At 31.2% G+C, this 23246-nt stretch overlaps 1 protein-coding gene across 12 annotated transcripts in view; it reads left to right on the forward strand.

Annotated features, from left to right (window-relative positions):
* The window catches only part of LOC114339236 (protein NDRG3), a 658690-nt gene that overhangs the window by 480058 nt on the left and 155386 nt on the right, over positions 1-23246 (forward strand). For 6 of the 12 annotated variants that reach the window (XR_007700645.1, XR_007700646.1, XR_007700643.1 and 3 more), the window contains exon 1: positions 20466-20728. The exons of 1 other annotated variant lie outside the window; for it this stretch is intronic. The gene's annotated coding sequence lies outside the window, so the exon portion shown is untranslated. Of the gene's footprint in view, positions 1-20463; positions 20729-23246 lie in introns of those variants that run through there. 5 more of the 12 variants (XM_050661373.1, XM_050661375.1, XM_050661374.1 and 2 more) reach the window with 4 other exon arrangements.

A 23246-nucleotide genomic window follows, 5' to 3' on the forward strand; every position in this document is an offset into this window, starting at 1 on the left:
TCATGTGTATACAAAAGAATAAATAGAAGAAGCAGTGGCAGCGAGGTAATTGCGCAAAATGACTGGTTTGGCAGAAATCGCAGGCTCAAATGAAACATGGCTTGAGCTGTAAAAGACTCACACTGTATGTACGTACGTAATATGTATAATATTTAAGTGGGTTTCCCCTAAGTAACCAATAACAAAATTATAAGATATACATATACTTTATGTCTCACCTGACTGGGTCTCATCTTCTTATCAAAACCGTAATTGACTACAGCACTTTAAAAAATTGACAGTTGCATTTAAAAGCATACTAAATATATATTTATTTCCATTTTGTTTAGAAAATAAGAGGTTTGGTAAATTAATTAACGCAACGTTTAAACATTTAACATGAACTAAATTAACAATAATTGTAAATTTTTAACATCGCCAAGGTTGATTTATTTTACCATAGATTCGTAATAGATATCATTATTGTTATGATCGTATAAATATGTTTACAATATTCTCCAAAATTTTCTTATTTTCAGTCTCCGCTTCGTTCGGTCACTTTTAAGTCCTTTTTCCATTGCTATTGAACAGTCAACTATTTCTCTTCGGTCATACATAAGGACTAGGTGATATGCCCAAGCCATGAACAAAGTTTTAATGTGTTTGTAACGTTTGTGCGGCCGTTTTTTCATGTTTTTTCTGTTTTTTCTGTTTGGGGGTTACAAGGAGGACAACTAAAGTATGCATACAAGATTGTACATATAGGCAGTGGCGGCTGGTCAGGGTCGGCAGGGTTAGCAGTGCCGACCCACACATTTATGGACACATATTCTGTGATATACTTAAGCCATACGCTAAATAAATAAAATGGACACAGTATAGATTTTTTTAAATATATAAGTTAATCAGAGTTGATGATATTCGTTTCTGTGAAATAAAAAAAATATCTGTGAGATAATACAGACTAAATTTTATTCATTGTTTTTAAAAGAATTCGAACGATCTGATACGTTAAGTGATCCCTGTGCGCTGTGCGTAATAGCTATTTGTATAACAAGGGAGGAAAGTGCTACTTTTCCTCCCGAGAATGAAGTTTACTGCCCGACGCGTAGCGGAGGGCAGTAATCATTCAAGGGAGGAAAAGGCACTTTACTCCCATGTTATACATATGGTTTTTCCACCTTCCTCAAATTAATAACAAGTCATTTTTCATTTCTACTTAATTTATTTATGTAACTAACCAACAAAATTTATTAAAACTAAAACTAGCAAGTAGGTACAATATAACTGTCAACTGTCAAATATAAGTAAAATTATTAATGTAAACATTGTTAAATCAAAATAACAATTTACTGTTTTTTACCATTTTGCAAAATACTGGGTGTTTTATAAATAAACGTTAAAATGTATAGATACTTACGTAATAGAAAATAGATATTGTACAGGGCGTCAATAAGTTATATTTCATAAATGACGTCACTTTTACTTTTCCTCCCTAGGGAGGAAAAATATTTTCCTCCCTAGGGAGGAAAAGTATAACTTTGCTCCCTACAATCAGGTCCGGAAAAGTATACTTTCGGTAGAGGTAGGTGGAAAAAGACTTTTCAAATTAAGGATCCTAGCCAGCCATACACCCGACTACGATTGTGTGAATTCATGGCCCACTTCGGCTAGCCGTACCCAGTTGACCATTTGCTTGTAATAAGATGCTATGGAATATTAGCCGATAAGCAACCAATTATACATTCCCCGTATTTATTTGAATGACAAGTAAGGCAGAAAAACAATCTGCCGAGCACAGCGGTGATCTGCAAACGGCAACAAAACACGTACTTGGACGTTGAGATTTAATTTGGACGTTGAGAGGTGACTCATATTTGTTTGCAGAAATTGCTTGAAAATAACTCATATAATAATATTTGAGTTATCCTCCCACTCAAAAAGGTCCGCAACATTGTTTAAATAATCAAAATGTCAAAAAATAAAGGAAAAATTCGATTTTTTTCTTCATTTTTTGATTATAACTTTAAAAGTATTCTTTTCGAGAAAAGTTGCGCTTACATAAAGTTGTGTAATTAAATTTTCTACAATAAAGGATTAGCTAAAAATTTTAAAAATTGTCACCCTTGTTGCAAAATAGCAATAAATGCGAAAAAATCATAAAAAACAAGTATTCGCATTTTACGTTTTTCAACCGTTTATGCTACACTTCAGACCTTCATAATTTTACCCAGACAAACTATATTATATAATAAAAAGATACTGTGAATTTCATTAAGATCGGTTCAATAGATTTTGCAAGATAGATTTTGCAATCCAGCTTTCGCAAAAAAATTAATTTTTTCAAAATGTTGCAGAACTGAAAATAAAGCAGACAGCAAGTTGAATTTATTTTTACGTATAGAAGAATACTGTACCTTTCTTCTATATGTAAAAAAATTCAACTTGCTATCTGCTTTATTGTCAGTACTGCAACATTTTGAAAAAATTATTTTTTTTTGCAAAAGCTAGATTGCAAAATTTATTTTGCAAAATGTTTTGAATCGATCTTAATGAAATTTACAGTATTGTTTTATTATATCATAAAGGTTTTCTGGTTAAAATATGAAGCTCGTAAGTGTTAGCATAAATGGTTGAAAAACGTAAAATACGAATACTTATTTTTTATGTTTTTTTCGCAATTATTGCTGTATTGCAACAAGAATGACACTTTTTAAAATTTTTAACCAATCCTATATTGTAGGAAATTTACTTACCCAACTTTTATGTCAGTGTAACTTTTCTCAGAAGTGAATACTTTGAAAGTTAAAATCAAAAAACGAAGAAAAAAATCGAAGTTTTTCTTAATTTTTTGAAATTTTGATTATTTAAACAATGTTCCGGACCTTTTTGAGCGGAAGGATAACTCAATTATTATTTACAAGGAATTTTCAAAATATCTATTAGACAACTTCATTAAAAATTATCCATCATTCTTTATTCAAATAAAATAAGAAAATGGATTAACAGTTTTATATGCTGATCTAAATATTTTCGGAAGGTGGGATAAGTTACAAAATATGTTTAATTTTATATACTGCAATTCATTAGGTACAACAAACTGTTCCCGAATTTAATAAATTATTGTGCTCAAATGTGAGCAAATTCTGCCTCAAATGAACGGGATTTCTCTTGTCTCAAAAAAGTCAAAACGTATTGTCGAAACACCATGAAACAAAAGAAAATGTCAAACTTGTCTCAAATGTCAATAGAAAAAACTTTTAAAACCTCTCCAAAACAATAATAAATTTTACAATGACATTATAACCCATTTTGCTACTTCGAAACAACATAGACTAGAGTTAATTTATAAAGAGGTTTACAAAAAAAAATAAATAAAAAAAAATAAAAAAAAAACAAAAACCAAAAATCTTCTATGAAATTGAAGACTTTTAATTAGATGGCATACCTATCTGAGGAGACAAAACCTTGCCGACCCTGTCCCTAAAACCACGAGCCGCCACTGCATATAGGGTGTCCCAAAAGTAGCGGAACGGTCGAATATTTCGCGAAATAAACATCGGATCAAAAAACTGAAAATACGTATTTAATATTTTTCAAAAATTTATCGAATGACAAAAAACACGACCCACCACTCCACTCCCTGGACGTGGGGTGGGTGGTATCTTTAAAACCTTAGATGGAAACCCTTAGTTTTTATTGCAGATTTGGATTCCTTACGTAAAAGTAAGCAACTTTTATTCAACAGATTTTTTTCGAATTGTGGATGAATGGCGCTACAATCGGAAAAAATGATTTATCGTGATACCATAGGTAAATTATAGAAACGGTCTAATATTTCGAGAAATACGCTTTCAAATGAAAAACAAAAAATAGCTGAAAAATACGTGTTCAATATTTTTCAAAATCATATCGAATGACACCAAACACGACCCCCAATCCACACCCTGGAGGTAAGGTGGAACGTTAAAATCTTAAATAGGAACCCCCGTTTTTTATTGCAGTTTTGGATTGTTCATGACAGAATAAGTAACATTTATTCGAAACATTTTTTAGAATTGTTGATAGATGGTGCTAAAAAATCGTGTTTTTCCGATTATAGCACAAAATATTAAGGATTCTAAAAAATATTTCGAATAAATCTTACTTATTTTTCCATGAGAAATCCAAATCTGCAATAAAAAAAAATGAGACTCCTATTTAAGATTTTAAAGTTATCCCCCATTCCACCTCCAGGGGGTGGGGTGGAAAATCATGTTTTGTGTTATTCGATAGGTTTTTGAAAAATATTAAACATGTATTTTTAATTTTTCATTTGAAAGTGAATTTCTCAAGATATTAGACCGTCTCTATAATTTACTTGTGGTATGATAAATCTTTTTTTCCGATTCTATAGCGCCACCAATCCACAATTCGAAAAAATGTCTCGGATAAAATTTGCTTACTTTTATGTAAGTAATTTAAATCTGTAATAAAAACTGTGAGTGGGTGGGGGGAGGGGTCGTGTCTGGTGTCATTTGATAGATTTTTGAAAATGACAACACGTATTTGTCAGTTTTTCGATCCGATGTTCATTTCGCGAAATATTCGACTGTTCCGCTCCTTTTGGGACACCCTGTACTGTATATTATTATTGTAATGCAGATAGATTAAGTCAAGATGCACATGCACATGACCCTAGTAGTGATAAATACTTCTTTTTCTATTGACCATTAGGTCCGATAATGACAATTTTGTCGAAAGCACTTAGCTAAGAAAATAAATACTTTTTACACACTTTCATATTAGACAAGTAAGGATCTGTTTTTAGGTGGATGTGAGAGGTGGCATTCAGATCAGAAAGTTAGGTGATAACTTCGTTAATAATAATTAATGCTCAAATATGCGCGGAACATTAATAAAAAAAATAAAATATTTAAAAATTTCAAAAAATTTCGTTTTTTTTTTTCTACTTTTTTTGCTAATAACTAAAAAACTATTCATTTTAGAACAAAGTCCTATAGAAATAAAACAAAGATAATTAAATACGATTGGTTAAAAATGTCTTAATTTATCACCCTTGCTTCAAAATAGCAATAAATATAAAATAAAAAGGCAAAACAAACCTGTCCTTATTCAATGATTTTCCATCACTTAGGTTACACTTGGAACCTTCCTAATTCGCTTAGAAAATTTTTGTAATGTGCTAAAACCGTACACCAAATTTCATTAAAATCAACTTACTATATTTTGCATAATAATTTTGCAATCTAAACTTTTTTTAAAAAATTAAAATTTTTTAAAATCTTGCACAACAAAAACTAGAACATACAATGATTTGTCAATTTTTTTTACTTATAAAGAAGTACTCTACCTATCTAATGCACTTTACAGAATTGAAATCGGATTATTTAAGCAGCCTCAGCAATGTTTTAAAGTTATAAACAATTTTTTGGCTTATAAACAAATTAGTGCTGTGGCCAGGAGGGGGCGCTACGGGCTCCTTTATTTAGATGGACTTACCCAAGTTTTTATTTATTTTGACCCGTATAACACGAATTTTTTGGGTAACAGTTGATCCGGATGTCGATAAGATTGTTATAAACAAAGAACTTAAGGAATTACATAAAATCAATTTTTCGCAAAATAAAACATTTTTTTGTATTTCTTGGGTAATTTTAAGCAAAAAATGTTCTTACAAGTTTTTTCGTAGGATGCATAGTTTTCGAGATAAACGCGGTGGAACTTTCAAAAAATCGAGAAATTGCAATTTTTGAACTCGAATAAGGTTTGATTAAAAAATAAAATAGCAATTCTGCTGACAGCATTTGAAAGTTTAAGTCAAATTATACCGGTATTAATTATTTGCATTGCTAAAAATTAATTTTTTTATTATTAAACAAAGCTATTTGTTTATAAGCCAAAAAATTGTTTATAAGTTTAAAACATTGCTGAGGCCCCTTAAATAATCCGATTTAAATTCTGTAAAGTGTATTAGATAGGTAGGGCACCTCCAGGGCCCCCGTAAGTGTTGATGGCGCATGTATGCAAAAAAGGATTTTGGCGCCCCTTAGGCATTTTAGTTCATGTTTATTTATTTATTTTTTAGAAGGTAGGTCGATATTTGCTTGAAATAAAGCAAAAAACTGAAGTTTAGAAGTCATAATGAGTTTTCCCCGAAAGTGCTTCATTTTTTTGGTTATTTCACGTTGAAATATTCGATTTTGAATTTGACGAATAAGAACGTTTTTCTCACCAGCTCCAATTTTGCTTTCACTAGGTCTATAGACAGACTTCATGAATACACCATTTTTTTCGTTTTTTTTTATAAGCTACATTTTTGATAACAATATTTTTCGATAAAATATTTAGTTTTTGAGTTATTTACGAAAAACCGTCTAAAAACATGTTTTTTTTTGTTGAGAAATAAACATTTTTACTCGCAAATAACTCACCAAATAACTTTTAAACCTATATTTTTTCACCACCGAGAAGGGGTTTTATTCACCTCCAAAGCAAAAGCAACCAACGACAAAGTCCAACTTTGAAGTGGAGGATAAGGGTAGAACTGTGATTGTTGTTCTCTGGTAGAACCTACATCCAAATTTTAGTGCAATTTGTTGGTGACCCTGAAAATTACACGGTATCGCCGTATTTCACGTCCATTTACTGGGCTATAGGTACAATAGAAAAATAAAAAATAGCTATTGTAGTAGCGATATTTTCTGAGACATTGCTGTTGCAAATTCATCAATTACATCTCTTAACATTTATACCATCAAAAATTTCTTGTTCAATTGCCAATGTTGCTAGTCCAGGCAATCGTTCTTGAAGCATTGTCCAAATGATTTTTAACTTTGAAAAATATCTCTCGTCAGCAGCTAAAGATACAGGTAATATCAAAAGAATTCTTAGTGAAATGCTTACGTTTGGAAGGTTGAAGATTAAATTGTTTTCAAATATATGTAAGTACACGTACACACACCCAAACTTATATGGAATCATCTGATATTTCTTACTATTTCGTGCGAATTTAAAAAAACGAACACACGAAGTCAAACAATATTTAATTTAAAGTAATTTAATACCAAATACATAACAATTATTTAAAACAAATTGAAAGTAGTTGTTTTCAAGTCAATAGCATATAAAATTTCAATGTAAAACGAATAATGTTTAACTTGTTTTTATTTAGTGTTATTTTCTATTTTGACAACGACACCCGACTTGGGCGTCGAAACGTTAATAAAATCATTTTTAGGTAAAATTGTGGCTTATTTCCCATTTGAATATACTTGATTGTTTTTATTTATTTTTTTTGTATTTTGTGGTAGTCAATGTTATCACCTCTAGTCCTTATGCAAGCTTCAGTTTGCGTGGACACGCTCCTAATCAAATTATCAACATTTTGTTGTGGTAGGTTGCTCCCTCCTTTAAAAGCAGCTTGTACTAGCCGTGCGGTGTTTTGTGGATTATCCCGGTGAGCTCTAATTTTTCTTTTAAGCATACCCCACAAATAATCTATAGGATTAAGCTCGGGTGAGCAAGCAGGCCACTCCAAACAAGGGATACCTTCTGCTTCAATGATGTCTGTAGTCTCTAATGGTATGTAGAGGTCCATCATCATGCAATAAAATTAAATTTTCTCCTGTTGCACCTCTGCAGAGCCTGACTACAGCTTATCAATATACCTGTGAGCAGTTAAAGTTGATTGGATGAAAATTAAAGGAGTTTTTTTACGGATCAAAATTCCTCTCCAGAGCATTACACATCCCCTTGTATATTTGTGAACAGATCTGACAGTTTTCGTTCTTGCTTGTCTTCCTCGACCTCTAAGTACACTATTTCGTTGGTCATCTGATTTTCCATCTGATTACATTAAATCCTGACTGTTATTGAAAATAGCACATTTTGTCAATTCCCAATGTTCCAGATTTGGTGGTGAAGACACCAATTTAGGGGATCAATCTTGTGCTGCCTGGATAACTCGAGAACCCATAACTGTCTCCTGCTATATACTTCTTGGTACGAACTCTTCTTCTTATCATTTCAACTGAAACAGTTACACCTGTACCCTTCCAAAAGCTGCCTTTGGAGCTGCAGGTGAGAAATGGTTGGGTGTCTTCCAGCTGATTGGACAATTAAACCATCGTGGAGAGCCGTTATTACTTTTGGCGACTTTCCCTTGCTTTATTTTTGAGCTTTCCTAGTTCCTGTTACCTAGAATATGTTTTGGACAGAACGCCCTGTATTACGCCTAGCTCTGCAGCTGTGTCCATCTGAGAACATTACTTTCTCCACAAGACCAATAATCTTTCCTCGTTGTAAGTTGTATAACCCCACATGAGGCATATTTTCGTTTTTGGACGCAAAAGTTAGTTTATTTATTTTCGTTCAACTTGCAACTCAAGCAAATAATCTATACCGCACCGGGCTGTACTATGCGATTGTCTTATATATTTGTTTATTTTTAATAAAAACCTTTAATCTTCGCAACAATAACAAGTTTTTTCAAAAAAAAATAAATATTACTTTGAAATACGTGGTGATTCCATATAAGTTTGGGTGTGTGTATATTGTAAAATACTTAAGGGGTCAGTATCATCAGGTAATGAAAATAACTTTTTAATTGCGTTAAACAAATCGTTTGAGTCTATACCTATCCCTTATTATCCTGATCTGTCAGTCATTCTTCAAGAACAAAACAACGTTTTAAAAGATCTCTGTCACTTAATTTAAATAAGTTTCGTGTGTATTTATACCGAATCCTATTAAATTTCTCAACTTTTGTTTTAAAAATAATTTTTATTTTTTTGCAAATTATTTTTAAATTTTTTACTTTGGGTTTTGGCGCCCCTAAAGGATGGCGCCCGTGTGCATTGCACACTTTGCACATATGGTAGCGGGGGCCCTGGGCACCTCTTTATACGTAAAAAAATTAGACAACTTCTAAATGGTCTACTTTTTGTTCAGAAAGATTTTAAAAAATTTGAACTTTTTTAAAACCATTTAGATTGCAAATTTATTATGCAAAATTTATCAGGTCGATTTTAATAAAATTTAGTACACGATTTAAGTATGTTACAAAGAATTTCCTAAGCGAATTACTAAGGTTCTAAGTGCTACCAAAGTGGTTAAAAAATATTTAATAACAACAGACTTATTTTGCCCCCTTATTTTGTATTTATTGCTATATTGCAGAAAAGATAATACCTTAAGACATTTTTTACCAGTCGTATATCATACAAAATTCAATTATCTTTATTTTATTTTGGTACGACTTTGTTCCAAAAGGAATCGTTTTAAAATTATAAGCAAAGAAAGCAGAAAAATATCGATATTTTTCGAAATTTTTAAATATTTTAATTTTTTTATTATTGTTCCGGGCATATTTGAGAAGGAGCATAAGTCAATTATTATTACTGAAGGTGTCACCTAACTTAATCTGCAAAAATCCAATGCCACCTCTCACATCCAAAAATAGACATTTTTCGCAGATCCTTACTGGTCTATATACAATTTTTTCACTTCCTTGATACATTTAATAATCCACAACGTTTTGTTTTTATGAGAAAACTAATTTTCAGCTTAATGGTAGGGGAGCCCAAGAGAGGATTTTTGCAGTTACTCGAGCGCGTCACATTATTACATGGGGAGAAACCTTGTACCCTGAAAATCTACCTCTACCATGTAGTGGCTCTTAATGCAGGGGAGTTCGTTAAGGGGGGCCGAAAAAAAATCTATCCTTAGAAAAACTCGAAATCGTCAGATTAAGATAAGGTAAGTTAAGTACATTCATAACAGTGTATATTTCAAAAATCTGACGATTTGTGCTGGACGTAAGGAAATGGGTGAGTCGCAAAGTTGCACAAGAAAAAAGCGAATATTTCGCGCAATGAATGACAGATCAAAAAACTAAAAAATATGTACTCAATATTTTTCAAAAATCTATCGAATGGTACCAAACACGACTTCTCACGGAGTGGGGTGGCGGATAAATTTAATATTTTAAATACGAATCCCGCGATATTTCGCGAAATGAACATCAGATCGAAAAACTGAAAAATACACTTATTCAATATTTTTGAACAATCTATCGAAAGGCACCAAACACGACCCCCCAAAGAGGTTGGGGGTTACTTTAAAATCTTAAATGGGAGCCCCCATTTGTTATTGCAGATTTGGATTTCTTACGTAAAAATATGTAACTTTTATCTAAAAAAACTATGGTTGGAAATGGAAAATTAAATTAAAAATGGACAAGTCCCCACTAAAATGGAAAACTTTACTTAACTTTTTTTGGTTTTAGGACCTGCTCTTCACAACCCAATAGGTCCCCAAAGCGCTCGAGTGACTACACATTTAGTATATTTTGCTCCCCTACCATAATAAAAAGAGATATGCAATATATATTTTATATAGTATATATAGTATATATAAAGTATATATAAAGTATATTTTAGAATAAAACGTGACACAAATTCTTATAGGTATCTGATAGAAGGTTTGATCTGGAATTTATGTACTTTGTAATTTTAAAAATTAGCTCTTTTTTACTTGTGTTTTTGAACCTTGAAAATCGTCATTTTTCGTTTTTTTTTTTCATTTTTAAATTGGTTATAACCCGAAAACGATTATCTTTAGAGGAAAATCACAAAAAACCTTTTTTGTTTCCAATGATCCAAAATACCTAAAATAATGTCTACCGGGGCCGAAAAAAATTATTTTTATAAATTGTTTAATAAAAGTTTTTTAATAAATGTAGCAATAACTCCAAAATTATGGCATTTAGGTATAGGGAATATCATATGAAAAATAATCAGTATCCTTTAAGGATTCCAAAACTCAAAAAAAAATATATATAGGGCGTTCCATTTGAAATAAGAAAGTTCATTAGACTTCCAGAAAAACCGAAGATTTGACAACAATGTAATTACCACTATAATATCGGCCGCATTAAAAACCCTTACCAACCAATATCTATAAAAATCGTTCTAGCGGTTTCCGAGAAAATAACGTGTTTCGCAACCCTGTATATAGATACATTATTTTCCTGGTTTATAGGTCGTCGCATAAATTAGTGATTCGTGCTTGAAAAGAGTTTAAAATGTATACCATAGTTATAAACAAAACGTCCAGGAATAGACAATTCCATACTACCGCCTATCAGAAAGGAATATTCAAACCCAGAATGCATGATGTAATAAATGTAAAGATAGCATTGTCTAACTAGTTCAAAACATCACAAAAATAAAAAAAAATCAAAGACTAGGTTTAAAAAATTTAAATGTTATTTTTTTCTTGTATTGAAAGTTATCATTAGTAAACAAAAAGCTTATTACAGGTTTTAGATAAAGAGGGAAATTAAAGTAATAAAAAACGGGTAATTAGAATATTTACTACAATAATAATTGTTCCTAATGATGATTAATTGTTTAACATTTTTTACTTTGTTTATGAAAAATATGTTCCGCGTTAGCAAAACGTGTGCAATTATATCATATTGTAGACTATTACCCATCACCACATCATAATAAATAGTTGTAAGTTCTACATTCTACACAATGGTTCTACTGCTCTCTGTAACTCACCAGTTTCTGTGAAAAAATCAGTGATTTCACGTAAAAATTTTATACAGATATTTAAAGGTTCTAAAAGTATATGAGCGGTAGCAGATGAAAAATCCGTAAAGACTTACTAGTCCTGTCGCCAGGGGGGGTACAACGGCCTCCTGTATTCAGATGGACTTACCCAAGTTTTTTTATGTATTTTGACCTGTAGAACACGAATTTTTTGGGTAACAGTTGATCCGGATGTCGATAAGATTGTTATAAACCAAGAAGTTGAGGAATCACATAACAGCGATTTCTCGCAAAACAAAACATTTTTTTGTATTTTTTGGACCATTCTAACCAAAAAATGTTCCTACAAATGTTTTCGTAAGATGCATAGTTTTCGAGAGAAACGCGGTTGAACTTTCAAAAAATCGAAAAATTGGAATTTTTGAACCCGAAAAACTTTTGATTAAAAAATAAAATAGCAATTCTGCTTACCGCATTTGAAAGTTCAAGTCAAATTATATCGGTTTTAATTATTTGTATTGCTAAAAATGTATCATTTTATTGTTAAAACAAAGCTATAAACACCTAGTGCTTGAGTGATGTTTCAATGATTTCTTATTTAAAATCGAACGAGTACGTAGAGGAGGTAAAAGTGCAAGCGGGGCTATTTCTAAGTAGCATGCATTAAAACGCATGTATTAGGCACGGGAAACACTATGTGTTTATAGCTTTTTTTAACAATCAAAAAATAAATTTTTAGCAATGCAAATATTCAAAACAGATATAATTTGACTTAAACTTTTAAAGGCGGTAAGCAGAATTGCTATTTTATTTTTTATTCAAACGTTATTCGGGTTCAAAAATTGCAATTTTTCGATTTTTTGAAAGTTCAACCGCGTTTATCTCGAAAACTATGCATCCTACGAAAAAATTTGTAGGAACATTTTTTGGTTAGAATGACCCAAAAAATACAAAAAAATGTTTTGTTTTGCGAGAAATCGCTGTTATGTAATTCCTCAACTTCTTTGTTTATAACAATCTTATCGACATCCGGACTAACTGTTACCCAAAAAATTCGTGTTCTACGGGTCAAAATACATAAAAAAACTTGGGTAAGTCCATCTAAATTAAGAAGGCCGTTGTACCCCCCCTGGCGACAGGACTATACTAATTTTGCTTTGTTTTAACAAACTTAAAAGTGAAAAATTAAAAAGAAAGAAAAATGCTTGGAAAATATACTTACAAAACAAAACATCAGAAAACTATGACGAATATAAAAAACACAGGATATTCGTAAAAGAATTGGTTACAAAAGCAAAGAAGGACAAATGAACAAAATTTGAAGAAAAAATGAAAACAAACAGTAAAGAGAATCAGAAACTGTTCTATGGAGTTTTAAAATCAACGAGAACAGAAAAAATTCAAGAATAGAAAACATAAAGAATAATAATGGCGAAATTCTCACAGAAGATAATGAAATAATGAACAGATGGAGAGAATATTTCCAAGAGATGCTACAAAGTCACTACTATCACGAAGAAAACAACATGGTGAATGAAAGAATATAACATGACAATGTATATCCTATAACCATGAATGAACTGTAAAAAGCTATTGCAGAAATCAAAAATAAAAAAGCACCAGGTTATGACAGAATAACCAGCGAAATGATGAAAAAATGGGACAAACTGCAACAGAGTTATTACTTAAGATATTTAATGATAGATATTTAATGATAGAATTAATAGATATTGCCGATTTATAAAAAGGGCTATAGAAAAATCATCAGAATAATTGACAGCACACTCGAGGAATCACAAAGCGGATTCAGAAAGTCCATAGATCTTGAAAAGACTTTTGACGCGGTATCAAGGCAAAAATTATGGGAAATATTAGGAAAAAGAGGGATGAGTAACAAAATGATAATACAAAAAAAAAGAAAATAGTAAAATCCTTTATAAAAGGTATATTTAAAATCCCTAAAAATCCCTATAAGTGACATCACTAATTTAAAAATCGATGGAAAAATTTTTCTTTTTGCTGATGATACCAGTATCACTTGGAGCAACTCAACTATTGCAACTCTTCATGCAACTATAACTTCTGATCTTCTTACGATAAAAACCTGGTCTAACTCTAATTTATTCTCCTTTAACGTGGATAAAACGGTAGCATTATCATATAAAGGTGCTCTTCAACCCCTGCTTGTGAATAGCAGCCAGATCTCTACCGTTGATTCTGTAAAATTTCTTGGTATTCTTTTAGACAGCAACCTCAAATGGTCCCTTCATATCGATTTGTTAAGTAAGAAACTCGCCTCAGCCTGCTATGCCATAAGATCTGTTTCGAAGGAACTCAATTTAGCATCTTCTAAAATAACATATTTTTCTTTATTCGAGTCTCATCTTCGATATGGTCTTCCTTTTTGGGGGTCTAGTACAGCTTCCCAATTTGATGTTATTTTCAAATTACAAAAAAGAGCAATAAGATATCTGTTTGGCCTCAGAAGAACAACACATTGCAGAAGTTACTTTAAAGATCACGAAATATTAACCCTTCCATCTTTGTATATTTTAGAAACTGTTTGCTTAATTCGTGAACACATGCATGTCTTTCCAGCAAGGCCTCATCATGACTACTCCACCAGAAATTCAACTTTTGATGTCTATTTACCGATCCCGTCTTCTGAGTTAGTAAAGAAATCTATATTATATTCCGCAAAAAAACTATACAACCATCTCCTTTTACAACTCAAATCTGCAACATCCTTTCTCAAGTTCCGTAAAATGACAAAAGCTCATTTATCTAAAAGACCATATTATTCAGTAGAAGAGTTTCTTCATGACTACCTAAGAAATCACGGTAATGTACAAGTAACTAAAGTGTATTTATTTATATTTGGGTGTCACATACAGCAGCTTAAACTTATTAGTTCCTTTGTTTGTGTTTTATTATATTATGTTGGATGTTAAATTTTGCAATTTATAGTAATTTTGCAAGATATTGGTTTTTGTTTTTTTACTTCACTTTTTTAACTTGTTTTTATTTTTTTTTATTGACGATTTATCTAATTTTATAAAATTGTATTTGTTATTGTTATGTATATCTTTTTCGTGACTCTATGTTAAAGCTTTGTCCATAAAATTGTATAATTTTCAGTGACAATAAAGCATATTTCTATTCTATTCTATTCTAAAAAGGGCTACTTCACAATCACATAACTAGTTTTCGACTGGTTTACCAGTCATCATCAGTGCTTACCTAAAATGATAATGGTAATTTAAGAACATTTACAACAACAATGTGAATTATGTCATTAGTCAAAACAGAACATCAAAACCATTTTCAACAAACGAGGGTTTGAGACAAGGAGGAGGATTAAGTCTATACACTATTTATAATACATGGATGAGATAATTAAAGAATGTAACGTAAAAGTAAGAAAATGCATGTGGGTTATAGAAGAAGAGTATTTATTTCATAAGGAGCATTCGCCAACAAAGTCGTCATATTTTATTTTGATAAAATCGGCAATTGATGATAGTAAAGTAATAGTTATTTATGTATGTACCAAGTCAGTAAAGTTACTCTATATCGAACGAATCTGATATTATAAGCAGAGCGAGCATAGCGAGCGAGGCGAATAACAGTCGAGTTCGATAAAGAGTCTTTACTGACGTGGTGCATACAAAATTTTATCGCAAACAATTTGATATTGGTTTTAACACTTACTTACAATTTACAATGTAAGAATTTTTTAAATTTTAGACGTAATTAAAATTTTATGACAGTGATGACAGATGACTTTTGCATAATGGCCGCTTTCGATGTTTAATCGATAGTTATCAATATTTAATAATTACTAAATCGGTAAAGTTTTGATTTATTTTATATGAATAAGTATAATTACAAAATACTACAGAATTTCACTTTTTGACATAAACTTAATTAACAATTTCGTAATTTTTGTACAATATTTTTAATAATTAAAGTAAATAAATTGTAAGTTAACTCAAATAAATAATCGATTACTACCATCGACCACTTACATTCAATATTGATTAATCGCGGCAGGTAAAGTAAAATTCTTCTTTCAGTACAATAAAGTGTTACTTTACTGCCGCAAATGAGGGCAAATGAGTACAATAATTAATGACTACTGACGGTTGGCCATAAAAGCTATTAAACAAAGTCAGACAGAGAGACAGACAGACTAGACAGAAAGTGTCAAAGCAAAGAGCATAGTGTTTTCTTTTGGAAATTAACAGGTAATGTTAAAAAGTTAATGAAAAAGAATGTTTATTTTAAGCAGCTGGAAGTTCATCAACTAGATTCAGGGATGGGCAAAGTGCGGCACGCGCGCCGCATGCGGCCCTTTAGACACTTTTTTGCGGCCCTCGGAAAAAAGTGAATTATTTTCATTTATGATTTTTTTTTAATTATCGCTAATACTTATTAATAATTATATAGATTATTTCATTCATAGGAGATTCCGACCAATAGAAAGCTACAGACATGCAAATTAAGGTGAAAATTCCACACCTGTAATTTTGAACCAATCAAAATACGTTATTTTGACAGATCACCATGGCAACGGAGGTATTTTATCGGAAATTTTTTGCTCGTGGGGTACCCAACAGCGAATTATAGTGGACATTTTTTGACGTTTACAATAACAGAACATTTTTGACAGACTGGTTTTTATTTGTTTACATAATTTAGTTTTGATTCATTTTCTATCACTTGTAGTTACTCAAAACTTATGTAAAATTGAAGAATATACTATTTTCTATCTTGAAATGGTATTCCCATGCAACTACAATGAGTAGAAATTACGAATTTTAAAGCCTAAATAATTGCTGACAAAGCTATGGCGCGCTATTAATCTGTTCATGCAGCTTTGGATTTTCAAATGCAAATTTGGTGTGGAATTTTCTTACCGAATACCACGCGAAGTCAAATTAATATCCGGAAATTTTTTTTGATCATGAATATTTTTAGAAAATTTCCCTCGTCTGCGACTCGGGAAATTTTCAAAATATTCATGATCTCAAAAAAATTTCCGGAAATAATTTGACCTCTAGTGGTATTACTAGTGATAATTTTTGATAATCTCCCGTCGTTAAGCATATTACGTCAGATGCCCTTCGTTGCTACGAAAAAATACATTCAGTGACATTAATGACAAATATTTTAAAAATTATAAAAGTGATGACTTTCAACCGTCAAATACATATTTATAACAACTATGTGTTTAATTTCACTAATTGGTACTTACATATATAAATTACAATAAAATTTCGGTTTTGAACAGTTTTGTTCATGAAATAATCGCAACAAATTGCACTCGAACTCTAAAATTAATATAGAATTTTTGCCCTCGTGACACTTTGACCTAATTTCACTCGCCTTCGGCTCGTGAAATTAAAACTGCGAAAGTGACACTCGGGAAAAATTCAATAATTTTAGAGCTCTTGTGCAATTACTACTGATAATACAACTAATAATTAACACTTTCGCAGACGGTGATTTTTCCGCAAAGTTTCCCGTAATTAACCCGTAACTACCTAGTAAGTGTAACAATTGACGGAGCACCAAATTTAAGAGGAGCAAATATTGTAATGTTGAGAAAACTTAAAGATTACGTTTATGAACAAAAAACAAATTGATTTATTTACCTATATCGAAATGTACTAAAAATTAAAATTTACCAATCATTATCAAAGGTCATCGGAATGCCCAATACAGTATTGTTTTATTATATCATACATTTGAGGAGCAGACTTTCTATATGGATTTTGTCCATTTTTTTAAATTTTCAACTAAAGATGGCATCGCAAACTATATGTATAGAGCCACCATTTTGTGACACGAAAGAGGTTCTAAATGCATTCTGTTGTCTGAAAATTAAATAAACAAAATACCTTGGACTTTCTATGTGCTGTATGTCCATTGACGGTAGACAAACTTACCGAAGTTTGTCCGTGCGCTATGGACTAATTGCGATTTGTTTGTCATTGGCAGTCATTGTCGTTGTATAGTTGGTGTCTGTACTGTTAAGTTTGTTTTATGTGTGTTTGTTTTTCCAATTTTTAACAAAACAATATAAAATAATGGATATAGTTGTGACAGGGGATCATGTAGTTGGTGATACGGACCGTGGTAGCAAAAAAAGAAAAGGACATCTAACTGGTAGAAATAAACTGATAAAAAAAATGCAATCTGGCAGTGGTATTGTTGAGAAGCGTGGAGGAGACAAACGGTCTTTCAAGAATGTTGAAAAATTTGAAGCTGTTAAAAAATTTAAAGCCAGTTTGTAAGGTCATGAAAGTCATTACGGGCGTGCTAAATCTCGGCGCATTTATTTATCATCTGAAAATAATATTACTATTTTATGGAATCTGTACAATCAGAGTACTGCTGAGAATTTGAAAGCAAATTACAAGTATTTTAGTAGGATCTTTAATACTCATTTTAATATTGCATTTGGAAGCCCTGCTACTGACGTATGTGGCTTTTGTGTCAGGACCCAAACTTCTATTAGCTTTTGCAAAGACAAAACTGAAATAGAGAAACTAAGAACTTCTCTACGTGTACCTACATAAAGTAAGGGCCAAACAATTTTTTAAACTAATGAATGAAAAACCGGAACACACTGTTTCCTACTGTTTTGACCTTCAGCAGGTTCAAGTCTTACCGAAAGTGCCTATTCAATATGCATTTTACGCCCAGCAGTTTTTTTATTGTTTTTTTGTAACGGACGTGGATATTAAAAAGCCAGTTTTCTACACGTAGATGGAACATCAATCAAAAAGCGGATCTGCAGAAACAAGTCCTGATCTGCGTGATTTTCTTAATAAATCTGAATGTGCATCAAATATAAAACAGTTAAGACTATTAGCAGGTGGTTGTGCGCTTCAGAATAAAAATGCACACATGATGCATATGCTCATGTTATGGCTGTACAGAGATGCCCCACAAAATATTAAATCTGTGGTACTTATTTTTCTGGTACGCGGATATTCATATTTGCCAGCGGACCGTGTTTTCGGACAAATTGAAAAAGTTACACTATCCTACAGTCTACAGTACAATAAAAATTCCTACACAATATTATGACATTTACTCCAAGAAGGGAGAAGTTAAACAACTTGGTAGAGACTGGACAGTTATTATATAAAAAGTGCGTTAACCACTTTAAAAAAATTGAAGGAATCAGTGCAGCTAAACGAATCATTATTAAGAGATCACAAAACAACAACGATATTTTGCTTAAGACCGAACTGTTCTACAGAAATAATGATCCATCCAAACAATTCCAAACATTATTGAAACGTGGAAAGAAGCTTTCGACTTTAAACTTACCTACTGTAGAACTTCAAAACCAAGTTAAAAAACTCGAGAACTTCTCGAAACTCCAGAACTATCAGGGACGAATTGGGTCAACGATCCTGAGCTAACATGGTTAGAACCAATTCTTTCTGGTGGTGACACTGGTGAGCAAAATGGGAATCAAGCTATCCTTGGTGAAACTCAGGATGATGATGTTATCGAAGGAGCTGAGTGCTGTGATTGCAATGATGATGACAATGGGGACCTTTATGACATGTAAAATACCATATTGTTCCATTCATTTTTAAACAATATTTTGTATTTAAAAATAAAATACTATTTGTATAAAGTTACTTGAGCTTTATTACATCGTTACTACCAAAAGTCAGTCAACCAAAATGAGTTTTGTCCAAGGATGACAATCTAAATGCAGTTTGTCCAACAGTTTTTTCAAGTTATTTGGGATATTATTAATACTAGATTTTGATATTTGAATGATTTTTTATCCATTTTTTAGGTATATCAGTTTTTCGTTTAATTTCTTGCCAAAAGCGTAGCAGTTTTTCTCTATTTGCCATAATTACAAAAAGTGGACAAAATGCATTTAGAAAATCTGCTCATCATTTTTTCTGCGTGAAATATGAAGATCCAAGTGTAGCACAAATGGTTGAAAAACGTAAAATGGGAATACTTGGTTTTTATGGTTTTTTCGAAATTATTGTTATTTTTCAACAAGGGTGACAAGTTTTTAAATTTTTAACTAATCCTTTATTGTAGGAAATTTAATTACGCAACTTTTATGTCAGTGCAACTTTTCTCGGAAATGGATACTTTTAAAGTTATAATCAAAAAACGAAGAAAAAACTCGAATTTTTGCTTCATTTTTTGACATTTTGATTATTTAAACAATGTTCCGGATCTTTTTGAGTGAGAGGATAACTCAATTATTATTATATGAGTTTTTTCCAAGCAATTTCTTCAAAAAATATGAGTCACCTTTCAACATAAAAACGTCCTAATATTTTTACAGATGTGCGATGTGCCCTGGTCTATATTATATCCTGTAGTCAGAATTAGGAATTATTTACTAATTATTCTTTAGGTATGTGGATTTAGTAAATTTGAAAGAGTAAAAATCGAATCAGAAATCAGAACAGGATTTCGAAGGCACAGGGAGGAGAGTTGTCAAAAGTGGATAAATCAGGAGATAACATACTTTATCAATATTTGTTAAAAGAAATACTTAATTTAATTTTATGGGTAATTTGATATTTTTTCGTCATTCTGGGGTTAATAATTTGAATTAAAGGTGTGATTATAATATTTTTTTTTCAAAACTGCTAATAACTATACTGGTGCTGCCATCTACTACAAGAATTCTTCTAACACCTTGTTCTATTAACCTTCTTAGATCACTGCTACATCTAAGCTACCATAGTTTGGCTCTCGCGTCATAGATGGCACAACGTGCTCTGACTAACTAGCGGCTCGAGATCAATAATTTTGTTGCAGACCTAAAATACAGCCAACTCGTTTCGAAGGGTTTATTCTAAATAAATTCTTAATCTTTACTTTCTTAAAATATTGCAGTTGCCGTAAAAGATCTTCTAACTTAAATCAAATTAACTGATTCATTAATTTGTGCATTATAAACATTTAAAAAACACAAAATCAGGGCTTGTTAATGATGTTACGCCATTGATCCCGACATGGATCTAGCAACCCAGTCACGTGGTCTCTTAGCGACCAATAAGACAGGTTTAAGCATTAAATTACAACAGTTCTCAAGTAAACGTCAAAGTAACAATTTGTTAAAAGACTAGTGTTTTGTGTTACTTATTGTTATTGTTAAAATAAATAACAGTGAAACTAACAAGGTAAGTAAACATCATGTTATTTCAATCGGGAGAGTATAATCGTATTTTTTAATGCACTTGAAAATAGGGTGTTGTCAATTTATTAGTATAAGTGAAAAATCAATATCAAGACTCTAACTCATTCCCAAGAGGTATGCGACTCAGATCTTTCTTATAATTTACCAATTATTTCACTAAACTGCTTCAATTTTTGCGGTTGTTATAATGTATATTTCGAACACTGTAAAAAACATTAATTGATGATATTATAAAGATAATTAATAATTCTTGCAAAATTAAAATGTTAAAACATTCATCAAGCATGCCTTGACTAGTCGTTTTCTTATTTTTTTGTTAATTGTTAGCATTTCTGCTTTTTGCTTTATTTGCATGTTTCTGTGAATTGGGTCTAGTTTTATATAACAGTTCATAAATGTCAAAGGGGAGGTGAGGGTTGTACATCAATGGGAAAATCTGAATTTGAATCATTTGTTGGGAGTCAAGGTTTTATCTAAAAAAATCAATATAGCGAAATTATTAGTTCTTTAAAATGATGATCAATTACTTAGCAATTCATTTAAGATATCTTGGGGAAACAGTTTGCAATGAAATTATTTTATCAATAGGGGAATAATGAAGCAGTAATGAAATTATGGGAATGATTTTTAGATATTACTGGGAGGACCATATTTAATCAAATAATTTAGAGATCTTTATGAAACGAATTCTTACAGAAATGACTAATCGACTTAAGAGGATCGGTACGTATTTTCGGCTGCAATGCTATTCAAATGGGGATTCATTTTTTTCGAATCCTGAGAAAACTAATAAGTATTTTTGAAAAATTTAAACGCAGAATGAAAGATTACGTTATTAGCGAGGGCCGAAAGTCCCTGAGAACTTCTATAATGTTTATTTTAATAAGTTACAGGGGTGAAAAAACTAAGAGAAAATTTAGTGTGATTTTTAATTTCAAATATCTCATTCAAAATAAACTTTTTATTTATTCTAAGGGACTTTCGGCCCTCGGTAATAATTTAGTCTTTCATTCTGCGTTTAAATTTTTCAAAAATATTTATTGGTTTTTTCAGGATTTGAAAAAAATGAACACAATGCCGTGGTAATATTTTCCAAATCTGTCTTTGTCTTACAACGCACTCAACCGAATATAATATTGTCAGCATATATTGTCAGTCAGACACTGACAATCAGTGACAATTTTAAATATTTGACATTGCATCGGGAATATTTTGAGAAATTGATTAAATATTATTCATATATAGTGTATTTGATAAATAATTGATTTAAGACGTGAACTTAATAAAAAATTATTTATTGTGTATTATTTGTGGAAGATCCAAGCAGAGAATACATCAGATATATCCTGTGATCCAAGTATTTTGTTGTTAGAGATGTTCAAAATTGTAAGCGTTCCAAAATAACAACATATTAAAAAATCACTTTAACACTTTTCCTCTTTTCTCGATTGATTATTAGTTTTTGTTGTACAAATAAATTATTACAATCACTGAAAACATAGTTAGTGAAAAAATTATCACATTTATTAACTGAATTAATAATTTGCAATTATAAAAATAACAGTTATCCAAGAACATTCAAAAGCCATCTCTTTAAATTAATTATGACATTTTCAAGTAGAATGACATTCTAGTAATGTTTACATATCCACACCAGTGTGAATTTTACTACACGTAATTTGCCGTGTAAAGACAGAAAAAGTAGGGATACACGTAAAATATTTGCGAATTATGTACCCATAGCCTTAATGTAACTATTAGACCAGGCGGATCTGTTTTGGAGTGGATGTGAGAGGTGGCATTCTGATTTTTGCAGAAAAAGTTGAGTGATAACTTCAATCCTCCCTCTCAGATAGGTCGGGAATAAGTATTATTCAAAAAACTGAAATATTTAAAAATTACTAGAAACATCATTTTTCTAGGTACTTTCTTTGCTTATTACTTTTAGTCCAGAGAAATAAGATTTTTCTCGTGACACATCCCCCTCCAGGCCGAAACCAAATTTTTTGAGTAGTATGGACATCTATAATAATAACCGCAGCCGATTTTGATGATATACATAGTTATAAACAAATGAAGATAAAAAACGGTTGGTCTATTACTATAAAGTAAAGCATTCTAAACAAATTTGAGAATAAAAAACTCACAAATCACATAAAAAGCTTCAATATGGCGTTCGCTGAATATGTCTATCCTTATTTGTTGCTTAGAAAATTGGAAAATAGGTCATACATTTTGAGATTTTATAAATGTTCATAACCTATGTAAAAATTAATTTAGAACCTTCTTATTACACAGAATGCTGAGACTTCTTGTGCTTAAATTATATTTTAAATTTCAAAGCAATTGGTCAAATAGTTTAAAAGATACTTAATTTGTTTATCCCAAATTCATTTTTTCTGCAACACTATAAGTCCGAAAATTATGAGGTTACAGTAACACTTCGGACAAAAAGTAATTTTAAACAGTGTAAAATTATTTTGCAAAAACGTATCGATTTT

This window comes from Diabrotica virgifera, chromosome 9, assembly GCF_917563875.1.
Source record: "Diabrotica virgifera virgifera chromosome 9, PGI_DIABVI_V3a".
Taxonomy (NCBI): Eukaryota; Metazoa; Arthropoda; class Insecta; order Coleoptera; family Chrysomelidae; genus Diabrotica; species Diabrotica virgifera.